The sequence below is a fragment of the Balaenoptera borealis genome (genome assembly GCF_965194805.1).
Source record: "Balaenoptera borealis genome assembly, chromosome: 12".
NCBI lineage: Eukaryota > Metazoa > Chordata > Mammalia > Artiodactyla > Balaenopteridae > Balaenoptera > Balaenoptera borealis.
In genome coordinates, this window is record NC_138869.1 from 89,622,670 (window position 1) to 89,642,825 (window position 20,156).

General features: G+C 45.8%; 1 protein-coding gene across 5 annotated transcripts in view; it reads left to right on the plus strand.

Moving 5' to 3' along the window:
• The window catches only part of RIPOR2 (RHO family interacting cell polarization regulator 2), a 114,235-nt gene that overhangs the window by 14,919 nt on the left and 79,160 nt on the right, over window positions 1-20,156 (plus strand). Inside the window, exon 1 of one of the 5 annotated variants that reach the window (XM_082346328.1) lies at window positions 2,133-4,206. The exons of 3 other annotated variants lie outside the window; for them this stretch is intronic. The gene's annotated coding sequence lies outside the window, so the exon portion shown is untranslated. Of the gene's footprint in view, window positions 1-2,132; window positions 4,207-12,804; window positions 13,078-20,156 lie in introns of those variants that run through there. One more of the 5 variants, XM_082346329.1, reaches the window with a different exon arrangement.

Consider the following 20,156-nt stretch of genomic DNA (forward strand, 5'->3'; position numbering starts at 1 on the left):
ACGTTCACAGCAGCATTATTCACAGTAGTCGAAAGGTAGAAACAACACAAGTATCCATCAACAGATGAATGGGTCAACAAAATATGGTCTATACATGCAATGGAATATTATTCAGCCTTAAAAAGGAAGGAAATTCTGACACATGGTATAACATGGATGAAACCTGAGGACATTAAGCTAGGTGAAATAAGCCAGACACATCACTGTATGATTTCATGTATCTGAGGTGTGTAGAGAGTCAAATTCATAGAGACAGGAAATGTCAGGGTGACTGCCAGGCGGTAGGCAGAGGGGGAAATGGGGAGCTGTTGTTTAATGGGTCTAGCTTCAGTTTTCAGTGTTACAAGATGAAAAGTGTCCTGGAGATTGGTTGCACAGCAGTGTGAATGTACTTAATGCTACTAAACTGTAGACTTAAAAATGATTAAGGTGGTAAATCTTACATTACATGTATTATATCTACATACGTATATAACATATATATATTTCCACATTTTAAAAAAAAGAGGAATGGGTACACCAAAAAAACAAAACAAAACAAAACAAAACAGGAAAGAGCCAGGCAGTTCCTGGAAGTCTGCAAAAAGGTTGCTTTTTCTTGAGCCATGTAAACTTAACGACAGGGAACTGAATACCCAGGTGAGATAGAATTGGTACCAGGGAGCTGATTCTGCCCAGGGCTGGGCATATCTGTCACAGTCTTAGAAAGACTGTTTTCTCCATAGCAGGATGAGTAAGAATGAGGTCTGGGAATTTTTTCTACCAATGTCTGCCTAGCTGGGAATCAGTTTTAGAATCTCTGCATAAATATTTTGGGATTAGCACTTACCGAGGCTCCTCTAGAAAGGAGTAGCATAATTAGCAGATGCAGCCCCTCAGGAGCTTATGAACTATATAGGGATAGAAGATGTATTTTTTTCATTCATTAAAGACTATCTGTTGATAGTCTACCATGTGCTAGATTCAGTTCTACTCGGCTCTAGAGGCTTGAAGGGACCGCAGGACCGACTTGGATATCAGGAGAATGTTCCAGGGAGAGTCGGGAGGCCAGTGTGGCTGCAGCACAATGTGAGCACGGCCAAGAGCAGTAGAAGCTGCAATCCTAGAGGTTTCTGTTAGGAGGGAGGGGGTCCAGCTGTTGTAAGCCGTACAGGCCACTGCAAGCATTTGGGGTTTGCTCTATGGGAGATGCGGGGCCATTGGTGAATGTTGAGCAGAGTGACATAATCTGATTTGCCTTTCAAAAGGATCATTCTGACTACTGTCTGGAAAATTAAAATGGGGGCATAAAGGGCAAAAGCAGGGAAGCCAGTTAGGAGAGGATGGCAACAGTCCAGGAGAGAATTGGTGGGGAACTTAGCAGGCCTGATACCGATTGGATTCTGGAGGTAAGGAGGGAAGTGTTACCACGGATGTCTCCACGACTCTGGCGCAAGCATCTGGAAGGACGCTGCTGCTCTTTACTGAGATGAGGAAGGCTGCTGGAGAAGCAGGCTTGCAGTGGGGAAGTGTGGCCATGATGGGGAAGCGGGAGTCCACTTTGGGATAGTTTAGATATAAGTAGTGGATGACTTCATGAAGTCCCACTCCAAGTACCCGGAATAGTGGGCACTAGGAAATGTCTGTTGAAATGTTGATGATAAAGCAGCATATGCATAAATGAGAATTATTCATAGATTTATCTCTAGCTTATGGGGATTGGGCTATATAACCTATATGGGCTGTTCCATAAAACCAGGAGTTGGAGAATGCAATACAAACTGTGCATAAACACTTAAAGGAAATTAAAGGAAAGATCAGGGGAAGGGGTGGATCATCTGGGCAGGCTTTTTTTTTTTTTTTAATAAATTTATTTATTTTATTTATATTTATTTTTGGCTGTGTTGGGTCTTCGTTGCTGTGTGCGGGCTTTCTCTAGTTGAGGCGAGCGGGGGCTACTCTTTGTTGCGGTGCGCAGGCTTCTTGTTGCGGTGGAGCACGGCTTCAGCAGTTGTGGCTCACAGGCTCTAGAGCACAGGCTTAGTAGTTGTGGCGCACGGGCTTAGTTGTTCCGCGGCATGTGGTTATCTTCCCGGACCAGGGCTCGAACTGTGTCCCCTGCATTGGCAGGCAGATTCTTAACCACTGCGCCACCAGGGGAGCCCTGGGCAGCCTCCTTGAAGGTGAATATTTGAAGGAGAGCGCTTAATATCCTTGGGAGCACTGTTCTGATATATAGAATAATTGTGGAAATGCATCCATGAACTTTCCATCTTCACGTGGCCTCTCTGCTTTTGGTGCTATGCTCACCACGTTAAAATGCTTGCATCTCGGGCAGGAATAAAGAAGTAGACATAGAGAATGGACTTGATGACATGGAGTGGGAGGGCAAAGCTGGGACGAAGTGAGAGTAACATCAATATATATACACTACCGAATGTAAAATAGTTGGCTGGTGGGAAGCAGCAGCATAGCACAGGGAGATCGGCTTGGTGCTTTGAGATGACCTAGAGGGGTGGGATATGGAGGATGGGAGGGCGGCTCAAGAGGGAGGGGATATGGGGATATATGTATGCATATGGCTGATTCACTTTGTTGTGCAACAGAAACTAACACGGTATTGTGAAGCAATTATATTCCAATAAAGTTCTATTAAAAAAAAAATTGCTTGCATCTCTTGCCCTTTTGCTCCAAGGCTGTACATCCATAGCCTCTCAGCTGAAAGAGACCTCTTTAGAGGGTTTTATTCTTATTCTCCTAATAGAAGGCAGGCGAGGGGTCAATCCCATTGCTAAACTCCCTGCCTTTTTTCCCTTCCCCAAGGAGCTTTATCAGCCTCCCTCAGTCATGTATCCATTTAACAGTCAAGAACTAGCAATCAGCACATTTGCTTGCTTGTATTTTAACTCAAATCCCATGAACTATGTCTTCAGTCACCTTACTTTACTCTAATCCCAGGGGGAAATTGTTCTTCCTCCTGTAAGATAGTCTTTCGTATCCTTGAAAACCATTAAAAGAACATATTAACAGGCCAGTAATTCTCCAGACCTTACAATAGCCAGTCAAATATTTGTATTCCACCAGGCACTTGAGTTGAATAGTATATCTATGCCAACAAGAGGGCAAGTGTATCCCGAGTGCCGAAGAGGCCCAAATGTCTGTGAATTAGGATCTGAAATGCAGGGGCACACGCCCCACAGCTGTTGAACTTGAATTCCTCTTTGAATGCGGCACCCAGGGCTGAGAGGCACTTCTCAGAGAGGCCTGTGTGCGTTCGTTCTTCTAAAACCTGCCCTTGCCCAGTGCTTACATCCTCATTCTGACCCGGCTGCCGTCTTGGGCGCAGAGAACAAACGAGAGCAGGTGTTCAGATTTATCTTCCTCAAGCAGCCCCTTGAGGCTCGTTGAGGACGGGTCATTGAAGGAAGAGGCTGACATATAGCCTTCCAGCCCACAACTCTCGTGCCTGCCAGCAGACAGCTGTTCCAGATGCTTCCTGCTGCTGCTCGTGAAAACATAACTGTGATTCAATGAAAGATATTTAATAGGGGATTGCTTGGAGCAGCCCCTTACTTTGGAGATCGGCTGAAACCAAAGCACTTGGATCTGTTGCCATCCCTGTGAAATTTTCACCTCCAAGCAGCCTTAGTGCGAATGACCTATTTCGAACGTGACAGCCGATTACACTTGGGTGGCGTGAATAATTTAATAGGTGTGAGAGCTCTGTCAATGCTGTGATATTACAGCAGCCTTGCCTGCCTGGCTAATTATGGAGGGTAACAGCGCCCTGTCCTGTTGTCACGGCTCCTATCCGAAGCTGCCAGGGACGTGGATTGTGTGTGAGCAGAGAAGGAAAGAGGGGAAGTGGGGCCAGGTCTCGTCCCTGCTACCAAAGAAGGCTTTGTGGGTTGAGCAAGCCTGGCTGCAGGAGTCAGATTTCCACTTTCACCTCTGCAAAGTGAAACTGTGCGGGGCCCACGGGGATGGAGCTTTGTATCCAGTATCCCGATTGTGCATAAAATGTATGTTAGTAGGGGGAGGCACCGGACGCTGAAGCTAGCAGGGATAGCTAATGGTTTCCAGGCCTCACAGAGGCGGCCCTGGCCTTTGAAACATGCAGCTGAACTCAAGGCCCAGGAGCAGGAATATGAGAGCAGCTGTGGAGAAGAGCGAACAGCCAGGAGGAACCTCTGTCATGGCTTCAGAATCTTTCCCTTGTGTTCTAAGGTACCTTGATACTGCCTCCAGCTCTCTCTAGCTTTGCTTGAATGGTAGTGACAGCCGTTTAACCTCAGAGACCTGTTTCCGATGTGAATTGGACTACAGAATAATGCCCATGAAGATGGTGAAGATTAACAACCAGTGACAAAGTGTTAAGTAAAATGGCTTCTGGGCCTGTAATTCCTCCTAAAATCACCTCCTGAAGTTAACGATCTCAATTTCATGAGTTAGGGAGGGACCAAACTTCAAAAAGATTTGTGCATCGTTGGGGGACAGCAAGGAGGAAAGGAATTGAACGAGATTAACAACAGATCTTGCCTAAAATTGAAAGAGAAATGAAAATAATTAAAGGAGTTACTTAAGAAATATTTTAAAAATATGAATGACTGGATAAAAACAGATTTAATTTTTTTTTTCAATAATCAGTACACTATTGTTAATGTGTATCAGTCAGGGCAATGTCAGGAAACTGATAGCTCCCATTAGAATAATTCCAAGAAAGTTTATTTACAAAGAGATGACTTACAGAGGTGTGGGTGGATTGTGGGGGAACCAGAGGGCAGAGAGAGGCCAACACCACCTGGCTCCAAAGGCTGGGAGAGGAAGAGGTTGCTAGAATCTGCAAGGAGAGAGAGCTGTGTAGAGAGGGCTGCCTTGAGGGGGTGGGGGGGAGAGCAGTTGTCTTTTACGAAGGGGCACAGCCAGCCCAATGTGACCTCTGAGGGAGGAGCCAGGTAATTAATATCCTCACCTCACTCCTTTACCTTTTTCCGATCTCCTGTTGGGGCTCCCCATTGGCCAAACCCTACTGGACATCACAGGGCAGTCGTTGATGTGGTCCCTACCTGGGGACCCCCAGGGCGGGAAGCAGGAGAGAGAAAGGTGGAGAATGGACAGGAAGGGGCCACGTGGGACAACCTGCAAGCCAGGGACTGCAGGGGGCCCAGGGACACAATATAAATAAATCACCTTTGAGAACCTTACAGACAAATCTCTTCTTTTATGTTTCCCCTAATAATGAGAGAAAAGGGAAGGGATTCATTATGAAGGAAAAGTCCATTTTAGAACCTTAAAAAGAGTCTACATGTCAAGTACCTAGCACTGTGTTTACACGTGCATAGTGATAGCTTCCAGTCACTTCTACATTCATTCTGCATTATTTTATACTTCTTTTAATATCTTTGTGCAATAATATTTGTTAAATTAGATTTATACTATTTACCTTCGGCCTTACCGGGTTCAGAGCTATAGGAATTTATAAAGTTAATATTCTACCAAAATGTTTGTCAGTCTAGAGCAGAGGTTCTCAAAATATAGTCTGAGAAGCCATCAAGTTTCCCAAGACTCTTTCAGGGGGTCCCCAAGGTCCTCAACAATTTTTAAAAATATAAGAGGGTTTAGTCTAGATTATGTTATATATATAAAGGTGGGTTTTTTAAAAATTGAAGTACAGTTGATATACAATATTATATAAGTTACAGGTGTACAATATAGTGGTTCACAATTTTTTAAGGTTATATTCCATTTATAGTTATTAAAAATATTTGCTATATTCCCCATATTATATCCTTGTAGCTTATTTTATACCTAATAGTTTGTACCTTTTAACCCCCTTTCCCTATAATGTCCCTCCCCTTACCCTCCCCACTGGTAACCACTAGTTTGTTCTCTATATTGGTGAGTCTGCTTCTTTTTGTTATATTCACTAGTTTGTTGTGTTTTTTTTAGATTCCACATATAAGTGATATCATGCAGTATTTGCCTTTCTCCATCTGATGTATTTCACTTAGCATAATGCCCTCCAAGTACATATACACATAAACATATGTGTGTATATATATATATATATATGTTATATAAAATGGCTAGTCTAGATTATGTTATTGTGTAATGGGTCTTGAGACCAAAAAATTGGGAAGTGATTTTTATAGATGGTATTATTGCAGAAAATGACCTCTACATGTAATATAATAATAATGTGTGAGAAATCCAATCTCAGGTTGCTGGACAGAAGGGAATTGTTTGCTACATGTAAGACATGTTTTATTTCCTGTCAGCCTTGAACATTTTGCTGACTATCTTCCACCCATGCAACTTCCAGGTCACTTGGTGCAGAAGCTAGAAGTGGGGGTGAAGGCAGGGTTTAAGATTCATTTGCCTTAATGCATAGGCCTGATTTCAGCCCCCCTGGGACATCCACTCCTGGGACATACTAAAATGCTAAGGGTGTTGGCCCAACTAGTTTCCCATTGTGCAAGCAGATGCATGTGACAATGGTAAGAAAACAACAGCTTGAGATGTTTACTCCCTTGAGGACCTTATCATCAGTACCAGACGTGGGCAAAGGAAAATGGGGTTTTGCTCTCACCAGTTCAGAAAGCAGCAAGCAAGACCCAGCTGTCATTTGGCAGGTGGAAACATACTTCTGTAGGTACAGCTCTGATGTCAATAAATACAGGCTTGTTATGCACTTTTTCCAAGAGAAAAGGTGACAGAAGGCAGCAGGGGCACTGTATGCTCTCATTCCTAACGTAGTCAATATTCACTGACAATTCTCTACGCTCATTAATATAGAGGTTACAATCCTGTAAGTGGTACTAAGCATAGTTCCTGACATCAAGGAATTTATAAACTGATGAGGAGAAGTTTACCAAATATTTATGACAGAAGGAAGCTGTGTGATAGGGTCTTATTCAGGGGACACACAAGGGACTTGTAGGAGGATGCAGGAAGGGTTTAGAGGGCCAAGAAGGCATTGGGAAGGAGGTAGTGTTTGAACAGGGCTTTATAGGCTAGACAGGGTTTTCAGAGACAAACATCAGAGGTAAAAGAAAAAGTGATGGGCAATTCTCAGCGGAAAATTTCCAGGCAGTGAAAATGGCCCGAGCAAAAAGGTAGAAGTAGGAAGTATCATAGGCAGAAGGAATATATAGGAATATAAATGGATAGAGGTCCCTAGATATAACCAAATCTCCGGGACCTTCTGATCAGAGCATCTACTTCATTGCACAATGGCAGTGGGTCTTCAGGCATGTTCTGAATTCTGCATTAAATATCTGATGCTCTAAATGAGGAAACTAAATTGGCTGCACTTTGGATGCTCTTCTGCTTTCTTCTAATGAATTATGCATTTACTAGGATTGATTGGTGGCGCAAAGAACAATCAGCCTGGCATTGCCAATTCTGTTCCCTAAACAAAAACTGGCTTTAAAAATGCCCATGAGAGAAAAACAGGATAAAATTCAGTTTTTAGAAGAGACCATTTTCAGTGCTGCTGAAGTTCAAACACCCTGTTTTATGGCACCAAAAATAATCACAGTTCCCATAGCACCCATAGTACTTCCTCTTTCATAACACCCACCTCAGTTATTTACCACTGTTCTCACCACCAGGCTCCCCGAGATGGGTTCCATGACTTTCCTATTTACCTCTGTGGCTCCTTCCCTTAGCAGAGTGCCTGGCACCTGAGTTGAAATAATAGCTTGTTGAAATAATAGCTATCATTTGTACCTAGGGATTTTTAAATTAAAATTGATACATGGGGTGGGACAGGGGGAGGGGAACTTGTGTTAAGCTGTTACTCCTTTGGAGGGAATCTTTCTTTCCATTGGTGTTAAAGAGTGACAAACTCTCACACTAGCAGAGTTTTCTATAACATCCCCACCCCAATTCCTAACAAGCTCTGGCCTTCACTGTTTCCCTGGATGAGATTTAAGGGCTTCACCAGGGAATCTCTGAATGCTTTGACCAGTGAAGTTTTTGAGGTAGATGAATTAGAGAACCTTCACCAGAAATCAAATCAGCCAGAAACTTGATCTTGGACTTCCAGCTTCCAGAACTGTGAGAAAATACCTTTCTGTTGTTTAAGCCCCCCAGTCTGTGGTATTTTGTTATGGCACCCCTAGCAGACTAATATAGTGGGGAAATGGAAAGTCTGCTTCTCTCCAAGGGAGGTGTTAAACCCTGCTGCCACCCCCCAGATTTTTCCTAGGTAGCCTATTAGCTCTGATGCTAATCTGCAGTAGCTCTTATTTCTCCCAAGACTTTTCCTGCATATCTGTGCTTCTTTCCAGGCCTCTATCTCTAGAATGAGGTAAATGGAGAAATGTTTGGAACCATCCGACTCTACACAAATAGCTGTAATACAAGGTGGCAGGTGCCCAGCATCTCAGGAGATGTTAAGAGCTAAGATGTTATGAAAGTTCTGAAGTGAGAGGGCAGGGAATGGGGCAAGAGATCTGGGAAAAACAAATGCAAACTAGAGTACTGAAACTGGATCTTGATGAATAGATGTGGCTATTAGGAAATGGGTGAAGGCTACATGGATGGAGATAGGCTCGGGGGGGCGGTGTTGACAAGGTAATAAAAAGATCGAGGTAAGAGTACAGGTGTGCTCCAGAACGGCAGAGTTATTCATCTTTCATTCAGTAAGTAGTTATTGAGCTCTTGTTCTCTGTGGGGATATGGTATATAAGACAGAAACAGTCTCTACCCTTACGATCTCACAGTCCAGTGAAAAAGAGACAAAGAACAACTAAAAAGGTAAAGAAAACCATTACAATTTACAATTGGTGCTATAAAAGGCACAGGGCATTCAAAAAGAATAACTGAGGGGAAGGATATACTTAAAGATGTGGGTGGTCAGGGAAGAACTCTCTTAGAAGTGACTTGGCGTGTTTAAGGAACTGAAAGAAGACCCTTGTGACCTGAGTCAGTAACCTGAGCTTAGTAAGAGGGAAGCCAGAGGCATGAGTGAGGCTGGAAGGACTAGAAGGGATTGGCTCACCAGGGTCTTGCAAGCATTGGCATGGAATTTGGATATTATTCTATAATAAATGTGGAATGAAGGCAGGGTTTTAAGCAGGAGAGTGACCACAGCATAATTTTTATTTTTAAAGATTACTCTTTCTGTATTAGTTATCTATTGCTACATAACAAATTGTCACAAATTCAGCTGTTTAAAACAACACATGCTTATCATTTCACAGTTTCTGTGGGTCAGGAGTCCAGGCACAGCTTAGCTTCAGGCTGCAATCAATGTGTCATCCAGGGCTGGGGTCTCATCTGAAGGTTGGACTGAGGAGAGATCCACTTTCAAGCTAACATGATGATGGCGAGATTCAGTTTCTGTGGGCTACTGAAAAGAGGACCTCAGTTCTTTGTCACATGAGCTTCTCCAACATGGCAGCTTGCTTTATCGAAGCCAACAAGGGACAGATTCAGCTAGCAAGCTAGAAGTCAAAACCTTTTATAATCTAATCACGAAAGTGACATCTCAGCCCATTTGCCATATTCTATTGGTTAGAAGTAAGTCACTAGACTCACGCTCATGGGGAAGGGATTACACAAGGGTGTGAATACTAGGGGGTGGGAATCATTGAGGACCATCTTAAAGTTGGCCCGCCACAGTGGAGAATGGATTCTAGGGAAGGGCAAACTGGAGGCAAGGAGATAAGCGATACAGGCTAGAGATGAAGGATCTCAGAGAACGGTGATGGCAGTAGAGCTGGAGAGAGTAACCAAGAATGAGAAGTGTCTTGGAGACAAAAGCAACAGGTTTTGTTCATGAATTGCGTGTGGGAGGTAAAGGAAAAAGAGGCATCAGTAACGACTTCTAGATTTCTGGCCCTCTAGCAACTGGTTGGATATTGGTGCTATTTATTTATTTTTTTAACTAAGATGGTTAAGTATAGGGGAGGACCAGGTTTGGTTTTGGGGGAGGAGAATCAAGAATTGGCCAGCAAGAAATTAACAGGAATTTTAGGTAGGTACTCAGATATCTGACCTTAGAGGAGAGTTCTGAGTTGGAATGGAAATCTGGGAATCTTTAGCACATGAACATGACTTAAAGCCATGAACTGAATGAGTATATGAGGCCCCACTGTGGGGCTTTGAATACCCCTCTAAGCTGTTTATGTGCAGATCATTCCTAGAATCCCATTTAGTCCTCTGTAAAGTGCCTCAATCTACCTTTAGAACTGCCTCTCTTTCATTTGCCCTAATTCTAACTATCTTTTAAGAAGAGTATCCAGGTTCCATCCTCTCTCTCCCGCTGGTTTTGCTTACTTAGCGGGGTGGGGGGTGGGGGGCGGGAATGAGTGTATCATTTGACTTAATCCTACTTGGCCTTGTGGTCTATTTCAATATTGTCTTAAACAATGTCATTCAGCTCCCATTCTCAATCTCATTATCGCCATTTAGGTTGTAAATTTTTTGTGGGGTGGGGGTGGGGGGAGCGTTCTTTCTTTTATCCCCCATCCCTTTCTCAGTTCTCCACAAGTACTTATTGTATGAATGAATGTTTCGATAGCAGTTTTATTTATGGCCATTTTAATAGCTACCAAGAGGCCAAGGGGTGCTATGGGAGTTGTGCAGCTGTTTGGACCTTTGTGACTCTCAGATTTATTGATGCTGAAAAGGACTGGGGGAGTCATCAGATAGGTAAAAGGAAGCGAGAAAGGAGATAGAGTAAGGAAATACCCACAAAACCTGGGCTCAGCTGTCAAGTATCAACAGGGATACAACAGAGATGAACCCAAGTCCAGAATGAAGAGAAGAACAAGGATCTATGACAGACAGGATAGTGGGGCCACTACCACCCATGTTTGCAGGTGCCAAAACCCAGCTTTTGCACATGTATCTAAAGTTGATTCAATTGTGTCACCTTGGACAACTCACATTAACTCCCTTGAATCTTGGTTTTCCCATCCATGAAATGGGAGCAATAATACCTACTGCAGACTTATAGTCAGGAATAAATGATACAGTGCTTCTAAAGTATCTGATCCAGAATCTAGGGTATAAGAAGTAGCCAATGGGAAAAAAAACAAAAAAAAACAAAAAAAAAACAAAGAGTACTGATGAACCTAGTGGCAGGGCAGGAATAAAGACGTAGACGTAGAAAACGGACTTGAGGACACGGGGTAGGGGGAAGCTGGGACGAAGTGAAGGAGTGGCATTGACATATATACACTACCAAATGTAAAATGGATGGCTAGTGGGAAGCAGCCGCATAGCACAGGGAGATCAGCTCTATGCTTTGTGACCACCTAGAGGGGTGGGATAGGGAGGGTGGGAGGGAGGCTCAAGATGGAGGGGATATGGGGATATATGTATACATATAGCTGATTCACTTTGAGTGCAGCAGAAAGTAATGCAACAATGTAAAGCAATTATACTCCAATAAAGATTTTTTTTAAAAAGGAAAGAAGATAGCCAATGAACTGTAGTGTTGAGCATCATGAGGATTATGTCAAGTCAACCAAACTCACTAGGGACACATATAATGACCAGAATACCAATATTGAACACATACGAGGAGTTAGTTGCCAGGAAGACTGGAATGTTCGTATCATGTGCTCAACACATTTTCTCTTCTGAAGGAAAGTGTATGTGGGAAGACTGAGTGCTGTCAGGAACTATTTAGTAAGTTGGAAGGACAGAGGGAGGTGGGTGTCTGGAAAAATCCAGCTGTCATGAAGTGTTCAGCCTGTCAAGGCACTCACCGCTCAGGCTGCCCTTCATGGTCGAAGGCAGAGACACAGTGACCAGAGCTTGCTTTGGGGTGCCCTTTCTAGGCATCAAGCGCATTCTGCTCCTACTGTTGTATCATTGGTTGGTTATGATGTCATTGATTAGGCTATGATTTGGGTGGCTTAAGAGGCCAGGCCTGGCCTGAGGATGCAGTCTCCTTATCACAACTGGATAAGGACACAGTGTCCTCAAATGTTCCCTTTTGGTTCATATCTATGTTCATCGACTCTTACTCCCGCACAAGGTGACTGAATTTCAAGCTGGGGAGGGTGGATGCACCTTGCAGTACCATTCTATTTAACATATTCTACGTACACAATTTATTCAGAATGGTGGTTTTACAGATAAGGAAACTGAGGTATAAGGGATTCCCTATTTAAGGACGGAGGCAGAGACCTTGTCTCTGGGTCTTTGTAGACTCCCTGTCTTGGACAATTTCCACTCCAAAGACTCTTTCTATGGAATGTCTTTGTCTGTCATATCCACACTTTCCTAAAGGAAACCTTTATATATATAGTTCAAATCCACCAAAACAAAATTAAAAGAAAAAAAAACCAATTCTGTTTCTCCCCATTGTTATGAGATCTCTCTGCTCAAACAGGCCCTAGAGGAGAGCCCATACAAAGCAAACGTCATGCCGTGGGCAACCAACGTCACCCGCCACCACACGCGCACACACACACACACGCACACACAACACACACACCACCACCAGAGTCGCCCCAGCGCATTGTTTCAATACACAGCCTCTCTTTGAAGTACCAAAAGGTTAGCTGAAAGGGCCGTTCATGGCCTCGGCTGTTCTCCCCTGCCCTCTCCCTCCGATGCGCTCGGTCTCCTGCGCGAATTCCAAGGGTAACTCCAAAGCGGTGACACCAGCTAGTGCCAAGGAGCTCGGCGTGGCGGCGATCCGCTGGACGCAGACAGCAAAGCTCACCCTTCGCAGTTGGGCTGAAGTAACTGTCAAGCATCTGGCTCCCCCGCCCCCTCCCCGCCCGGGTGACGCCGCCGGCCCCTCGGCCGAGCCCCGCCCCCCGCGCGCTCCGCGCTCCCCGCCCCCCGCGCGGCCGCCGCGCTCGCTCCACGCGCTGCCGGCCCCGCAACTTCAGCCCGCGCCGCAGCTGCCGGGAGCCGACGTGGGAGGGCCGCCGGCGCCGGGGCCTGGACGCGGGGACCCGACTGCTTCCCGCGACCCTTTGTACCTTCAGCCGAGTGAGCGCGCTCAGGGTAGCTGCAAAGCCGGAGGTGCGGGCGGCCCGGGGCATTGCATTGGCACGGAGGCTGTTATTCTAAGCCGGAGACCTCAAGTGTCCTCCTGTCATGACAAGGAGCCTTCGTCTTTAGGTATGAGCACCTTTTAATTTGTTCTTTTTTGCTTGATTTTGCTGACAACCCGAGTGAGGTCTGTGTGGCGAGGGTGTCCTCGGCTTCCATGAGTGTTGCCTGTTAAGGAGCCGTTGGGACTGGGGCGTCCTCGGCTTCCTCCGTCTGGGAGGGTTCGGGTCTCTGATGCCCACAGGGTAGAGACGCGAAGTTGCCGAGCGGTGCAGGGCACAAGCACTTTTGCAGTCAGAACCGAGGGATGCCCAGGAGAGTGGAGGGACCGGCCCAGAAGATGGTAAGGGGCCCCCGGCAGTGCCCGGCGGCTGGAGCATTTCTGGGCTAGGACACGCGTGGCCGGACGTTAGGTGCCCTGTGGCGGGCGGGGTGGGGGGGGGTGAGAGCGCCCCAGGGTGCGGGTCCTGAGCTGCCGGCTGCCACCGAACGACTTCCGGCACTCTCAGCGCCCACGGGGAGTCCAGCTCAAGGCTGAGATCGCAGTCTCTGGGGTCCCAACTTGCCCCCAGGCTGCCCGGATTCAGCTTGGCAACGAACCAGCCTCATCCCCGCATGTCTGAATTACAAATTGGCAATGTGGGGTGACGGGGGGGGGGGGGGATGAGAATTGGCAGGAGGGGCAAGAAGGAGAAATTTGTTGCATTGATGCCAACCAGTGTCTGGAAAAACGGGGGGGGGGGAGTGGGAGTGGGGTGGTTGATGATGCACCTGAGGACCGGAGCACCCCTGCAAGTTTCTGTGGCTTGGGAGATGGTCTAGAGAAGAGAAGCATCTGCGACTCTGTTACCGCGAGACTGTACCCTCCCATCCCCCTCCCCCAGGGTAGTGGGGAGCGGATAGAGAACCTCATGTTAGAAGGGAGTAGGTGCTGCTGGAAATTAGACAAGCGGAAGCCATCCCGATGTTAAGGTGGCAGAAGCGCTGTGCCAGTCCCTCGTGCGAAGTGACAGCTCCCGCAGGAGCAAGAGAGCAAGTGGAAAAGCAAGATAACCGGGCGGATTTTGTTGGGGGGAGGGGCGGGGGTGGTGCAGAGGGGATGTTGGCAGCGTGGAAGGTTCTTATCCTGAAGATACCAACGTGTTGCTCGAGTGACAGAGAGGAAACGTTTAAGCTTTTGGTTCCGGGGGAAACAATCATGATTGTCTTGGAAAACATGTTGGGTCCGTCTTTCCTCCCTGCTCCCCACTTCCTGCACGCTCACAGCCATGCAGTTGGTTGAAGTTCTAGGGCTGGGACTAATCGTCACCCCCATTCCCAAAGAGATTATACTTGGCGCTCCGTATGGGACTGGGCATCTTCTGTGAGCATTTGCCCCTTTGTTATCTGACACGTGATCACTTCTTCGTTTTTGTTTTCTATCAGGGTTATCTGGCTCTGAGAATGTTCCTCTCCTCCTACCCACCCCCACCGCAGGATATTCCTATTCACCTATTTCCCCTCTTCCTCTTCCTCCTCCAGCCTTTTTGGACCAGCCTCTGAGTTTTCCCTCTGATCCCCACCCACCCACCCTCCACCTCCACTGTGTCTCCATCAGACTGTTTTAGCTGCTGTTCCAAGCGAGGGATGTCAGCTGTGAACTCTTCAAGAAGGAGCATCATCAGGCTACTCTCCAGTGGTTAATTAGGAAGCAGCCAGTGGCTAACCTTCTGTAGGAGCAAATCGCAGGGGTGTGTTTACTCAGGGTAACAGCCACTAGAGGAAAGGGCCTCCCTGCTTTTCACCGCCCCTGGTAGCCCAGCCCTCAGGCTCAGCCTCTTGTGCCCAGCTCCCCCTTCAGTAGAGATACTGCCTAATCCTGTCTCTTCCCCAGGAAGGTGATACATTTGTCCAAAAATCTGCTGCATCCAAGCATCTGAAAACCTGAATACTGGAGAATCTGTACTGCATATGTTGCTTTTCCGAAAGGCGCCCAATGGGTGCTGCTTCTTTCTTCCTCTGCCAATCCAGTGTGAGATTTTTGCTTTAAATATTTTATCTTATGTATAAATATAAAGAAATACCAAGCTAGAGCGAGGAAAAGCTAATAAAAGCCTGCACTAGGGACTTGCACAGAATTCTGGGTACCCGAACACTAGTGCCAACAATGGCTCTCTTTCTTTTTGTTGACTGCAAAGTCAAATTATTTCCAGCAGAAAAGGGACCCATCCCTTTTCAAGGGTGACCTGGAGAAACCAAGGGGCCTGGGAAGGAGATATTTATATCTACAGATGTTGGTAGCTAAACTCATATCAAATTCTACTCTTTAGTATTGAAGTCCATTGACTTGAGCCCTGCCGATGACGGCCAGGTGTCCTGCCCTAAGTCTGAGGTTGCTAAATGGATACATCCCTAGTGTAGTTAAACCCCACAGCCCAGCTGTGATACCAACCACATGCTCACTTCTGAATATAACCAAGTCACTTCCCTGCTATATTTTGGGTTAATTCACAGATTATTGGCTCACCCCTTGGTGTCAAGAGACTAAAACGCAGACAAAGGCAGTTCCGGAGGGTGAGCAGCACAGCCCGCACGTTTCACATTAAATGGTAGAATCGGGCGAACAACAGTCCCTGGGGTGGAAGCGTTTGCAAACAGTGTTTTATTTTTACTGTTCATTTCATTCAGTGGGTTGGGGAAAAAAGATAAAAAGCTGTCTTGTTTCTATTCTGCAAAGAAGTCAGAAGTCTAAAACCAGTTTCTGCCTTTTCTTGGGAGGAGGTGGCGGTAAAGTGAAAGTCCGTTTTGTTTATGCAGTGGGTGCTCCTCTGGGCGATGGCAGATTTGACTTTCCACTTGGGCCTTCTCTGCCCTGGTGGCCATGAGCAGGGCCTTGTGCTTCTGAACAGCTCCTCTACCAAGGCTGTTTTCATCTGCCAAGCTGAACTCCACGAGCTGGAGGAGATAGACAGCTTGTGTTTGTGGCCGTTCAACCAGAAAAGAATACCAGCTGAAAACAGACAGTGAAGCAAGGGAATTGGGGCTGGGGGTGGGGAGAGGAGGTACAGATAGGCCAGCAGCACATAATTGGTTCCCCAAAGGCAAACCTAGACACGGGATGGCTCCGTAAAGCAGTTGTCATGTAAACACCCCACAGTGATTATTTGAAAGATCTGTTCAACAAAGGAGAACGATTATGACTATGTGCCTTTTCATCTGGAGGGAACCCTCCTTTGGCTTCATTCCTCTCCGCTTTCAAAATCACATCCTTCTAGACAGCTTCTCCGCACAACATTTTCCCCCTGAAAATGAAAACCTCCCCATTGTGCACGTGGAGGCCTTCCAGCCGCTTCAACTAAACAAAAGCACTCAATGCACAGATCTTGAATGAATTAATATCGAAACACCCACACGCCCTCCTCCCTCTTCCTGTCTCCCCTCTGAGGCCACCAAGTTCCTCTCTGGCTGAATGGCCAAGGTTTGCTGTTGTTGGCTTTTTCGTTTTGTTTTTGTTTTTTGTTTTTTGGTCACTGTACACTCATCCCACCTTAGTTGGAAGTATTCCCAAATAATAATAGATGTTTTTCTCAGAATGTGGCCGGCTATGTAGAAAAGATCATTTTACACATGGCCGAATGCTGGGGTGGCCTCCGTGGACACCATCAAGAAAAGAAGCCACTCCGACTTATTTTCTTGTGCGCATGGTTTACATGACGCTGATGAGCAGTGCGTGGAGATGAATGTTTTCACATGTCTATCACACTAATTAAAAAAGAAAATTAGATTTCTTTTCAACAGTGAAAGCAAATGAGGTGCAATATTTCTATGTTGTATTTCATAAGATCAAAACGAGCTCTCTGCCAGGCCAAGGAGGGCAGAGTCTTAGACAAAGGGAATGTTTTTCACACCATTTAGCATTCAAAAATATAATAAAGTGATTAACAAGTATTTTTATTTCTGAGGTGCATTGGAAGTCCAAGTCCTCAGTGTTTTGTAATTTAAGGGAGTACTGGGATCTGGCCAAAGTTAGATTTTTCATTCAATATGAAAGTGTAAGATGTTGATTATACCTTCTAGGAAGTGCACGGTCTGGTAGAGAAGGAGGAAGAACCCAACTGTGTTGGACAGAGTGCTGTCCACACGTCTTGGTTTGCCCTGTATACATCTGTTGTTGCAGCATAATTAGTAACTTTTTTTTTTTTTAATTTATTTATTTTTGGGTGTGTTGGGTCTTTGTTTCTGTGCGAGGGCTTTCTCTAGTTGCGGCAAGCGGGGGCCACTCTTCATTGCGGTGCACGGGCCTCTCACTGTCACGGCCTCTCTTGTTACGGAGCACAAGCTCCGGACACGCAGGCTTAGTAGTTGTGGCTCACGGGCCTAGTTGCTCCGCGGCATGTGGGATCTTCCCAGACCAGGGCTCGAACCCGTGTCCCCTGCATTGGCAGGCAGATTCTCAACCACTGCGCCACCAGGGAAGCCCAACATAATTATTAATAGCACCCCTTTCACTCAGAAGGATTCCGGTTTGGTCACCCTAGAAATAGGGCTGTGAGAGGTCAGAGGAAGGAGAGAAAGGCTATGTTTGAAGTAGCCAGTGAAGATTTCATCCGTGCCTATGGTAAGATTACAGATAAATGGAAGGGAAAAGGGAAGACTCACCAGATAAGAAGACTAGGAAGAAGGTGAGCTCCCTGAGGGCACAGAAGGTCTATTTTGTTCGTTCCTGGATCCTCAGGGCTTGCGTGCTGCCTAGCAAATCATAGGCATCAAATGTGAATTCATTGCCTGTGACCTAGATTTAAGATCAAGACCGAAGGTAGGAAAGTTCACGATAGTGAGGCGGCGTGCCTGGCAAAGGTCAGATGGGCACGATTATGAAACAAGGCTATTAATAATGGTGATGGTGCTAAAACAAGGCTGGCGATGACCATCCCGTAAAACAACCTGTGTACAGAAGAACCATGTCCTGTAACTCTTGTATAATAAAGTCACTCGTCTTTGGGGTTTAATGCTGTGGCTTTCACCTCTAGCACTGGAAGTGATCTATTCCTTCTCAAACAAATTGTTCAGGAAGGAACTGAAGGAACAATGACTCCATTCTCTTCAAGCTGGTCCCCTTCTGTCTTTGTCTTCTGGGAGGACTTTTGGAAGAGAGGCAAGAGCGGGGTGGGGGGAGGGTACCTCACAAATACAAAAGTAATACAGATGAACACAAAGGGCACACGGTTTTTCCTTCCCCTAATAGGGGGAATAAATCCAAAGTGACAGTTTCCTGGAGCTAGTGCAACTCCTGAGAGGTTATTCCCAGTACAGCATTTGCTTTCCCTACTTTTTGCTATATATGAAGGCCCGGAGTGACTTGGTCTTGGCCTTAACTGTGATAGTCTACCTTCTAATTAATGTGATCCTGCTGATATATGGAGGTTCAAGGTTAACTTCCCTAAATGAAGATTCCAGTATAAGTACCAGGTAACCCTTGAACGGCAGTGCCATCCTTTTCATTTATAAAGTTATTTAGCAGCGTTTTAGCCACTTTGAAATGATCCGTATCTTCCGAAATTGTAATGTAATTTAGTGTTGTCTTGGTGATGGTTCAGAAATATGTGGAGCTTAGAAAAGAGAGAGATAGACACACACAGGGATATAGCACTGAGAACATGCATCGGGGTTCCGTTGCAGACAACAGAATCCACTCAGCAGAAAGGATATAAAATGACTTATGGAATTGTCAGGTCAGGAAGGCCAGGGAAACACACTCTAGGTCGAGCTTTCTGTAACAACTTTGAAAGTCGTGTTGTAATGGAGTCACTGCCTGATCAGTAATCAAGACGCTGCCTGCTGATTTAGGGAGCTACTGTCTCCAGAACGAGGCTGCCACTGCCACGATCAGGAAATAGCCAGCCAGGAAGGCACCACAGAAAAGCCAGACAGTCCATGAAGGTGGTTGCCAGTGGTGACAACAGAAAAGGCAGAAGTATAGCATAGCAGGCAAAATAATGTGTCGTCACCCACCCCACCAAAGATATCCATGTCCTAATCCCTGAAACCTGTGAATGAAGAGATTACCTTACATGGCAAAAGGAACTTTGCAAATATGATAAAGTCAAGCACCTTAGGATTATCCTGGATTCTCCAGGTGGGCCCAGGCTAATTTCATCAGTCCTTGAAAGCAGAGAACATTTCCCAGCTGTGGTCATGTGACTATGGAAGAAGGGTCAGAGAGATGCAACATTGCTGACTTTGAAGGTGGAGCAAGAAGCACCAAGAGAAGAAATGTGGGTGACCTCTAGAAGCTGGAAAAAGAAAGGAAATGGATTCTCCCCTGGAGTCTCCAGAAGGGAACACACCTGTGCTGACACCTTGACTTTAGCCCAGTGAGACCCATTTCAGACTTCTAACCTCCTGAACTGTAAGCTAATAATTGTGTGTCACCTTATGCCACTAAATTTGTAGTAATTTGTTATGACAGCCGTAGGAAACTAATACCCACAGCCTCCCCATCAAATCTTGTGGCAAGTACACCTGGTGGAGGCCCCCTGCATCATGTGCTTAATCTGAGCTGCAGGGGATTCTCGAAAATGTTTTCAGCTTCTGGGCTTCGGTACTGGAAGGCACCAAGATGGGGTTGGAATGACATCGAATGCCAGTCACTCATATCCAGTGCAGCTGCCGTGGGAGCACATGGGGAACCGGGGAGCCACAGGTGTATATGCACAGTGCCCTGAGGGACGGAGGCATGTAAATGTGGCAGAACAGAATTGGATGCCTGAGATTTTTAGGAAGTTTAGCAAGTGTTATTAAGTCATTAAGGCACAAGGGGGAGGGGAAGAGAAGGCATCAGAATAGTTGCCTGTTTTACTGAACTAGAAGTTACTATCTGATCTGTTAGCTATCGCTGGCAGGGTGGTAGTAAGGAGAGATTGTATGTAAGTATCAGTATCAGGGATAATTATTGACATTTTACAACTTATCTCAACTTTATACAGTCAGTCCATATGGCAGACTATATTTTCCAAAGATGGCCTCAACAGTATCTTCCACCGTACAGGCCTTCCTACACAGTGACTTTGATACTCTTCCCATTGAGAAATGAGGCCTTTGTTTCTCGCCTCAGAAAACCTGGCTCTCTGGACTAATAGGGAATGTGACTTCTAAGGCTAGATCACAAA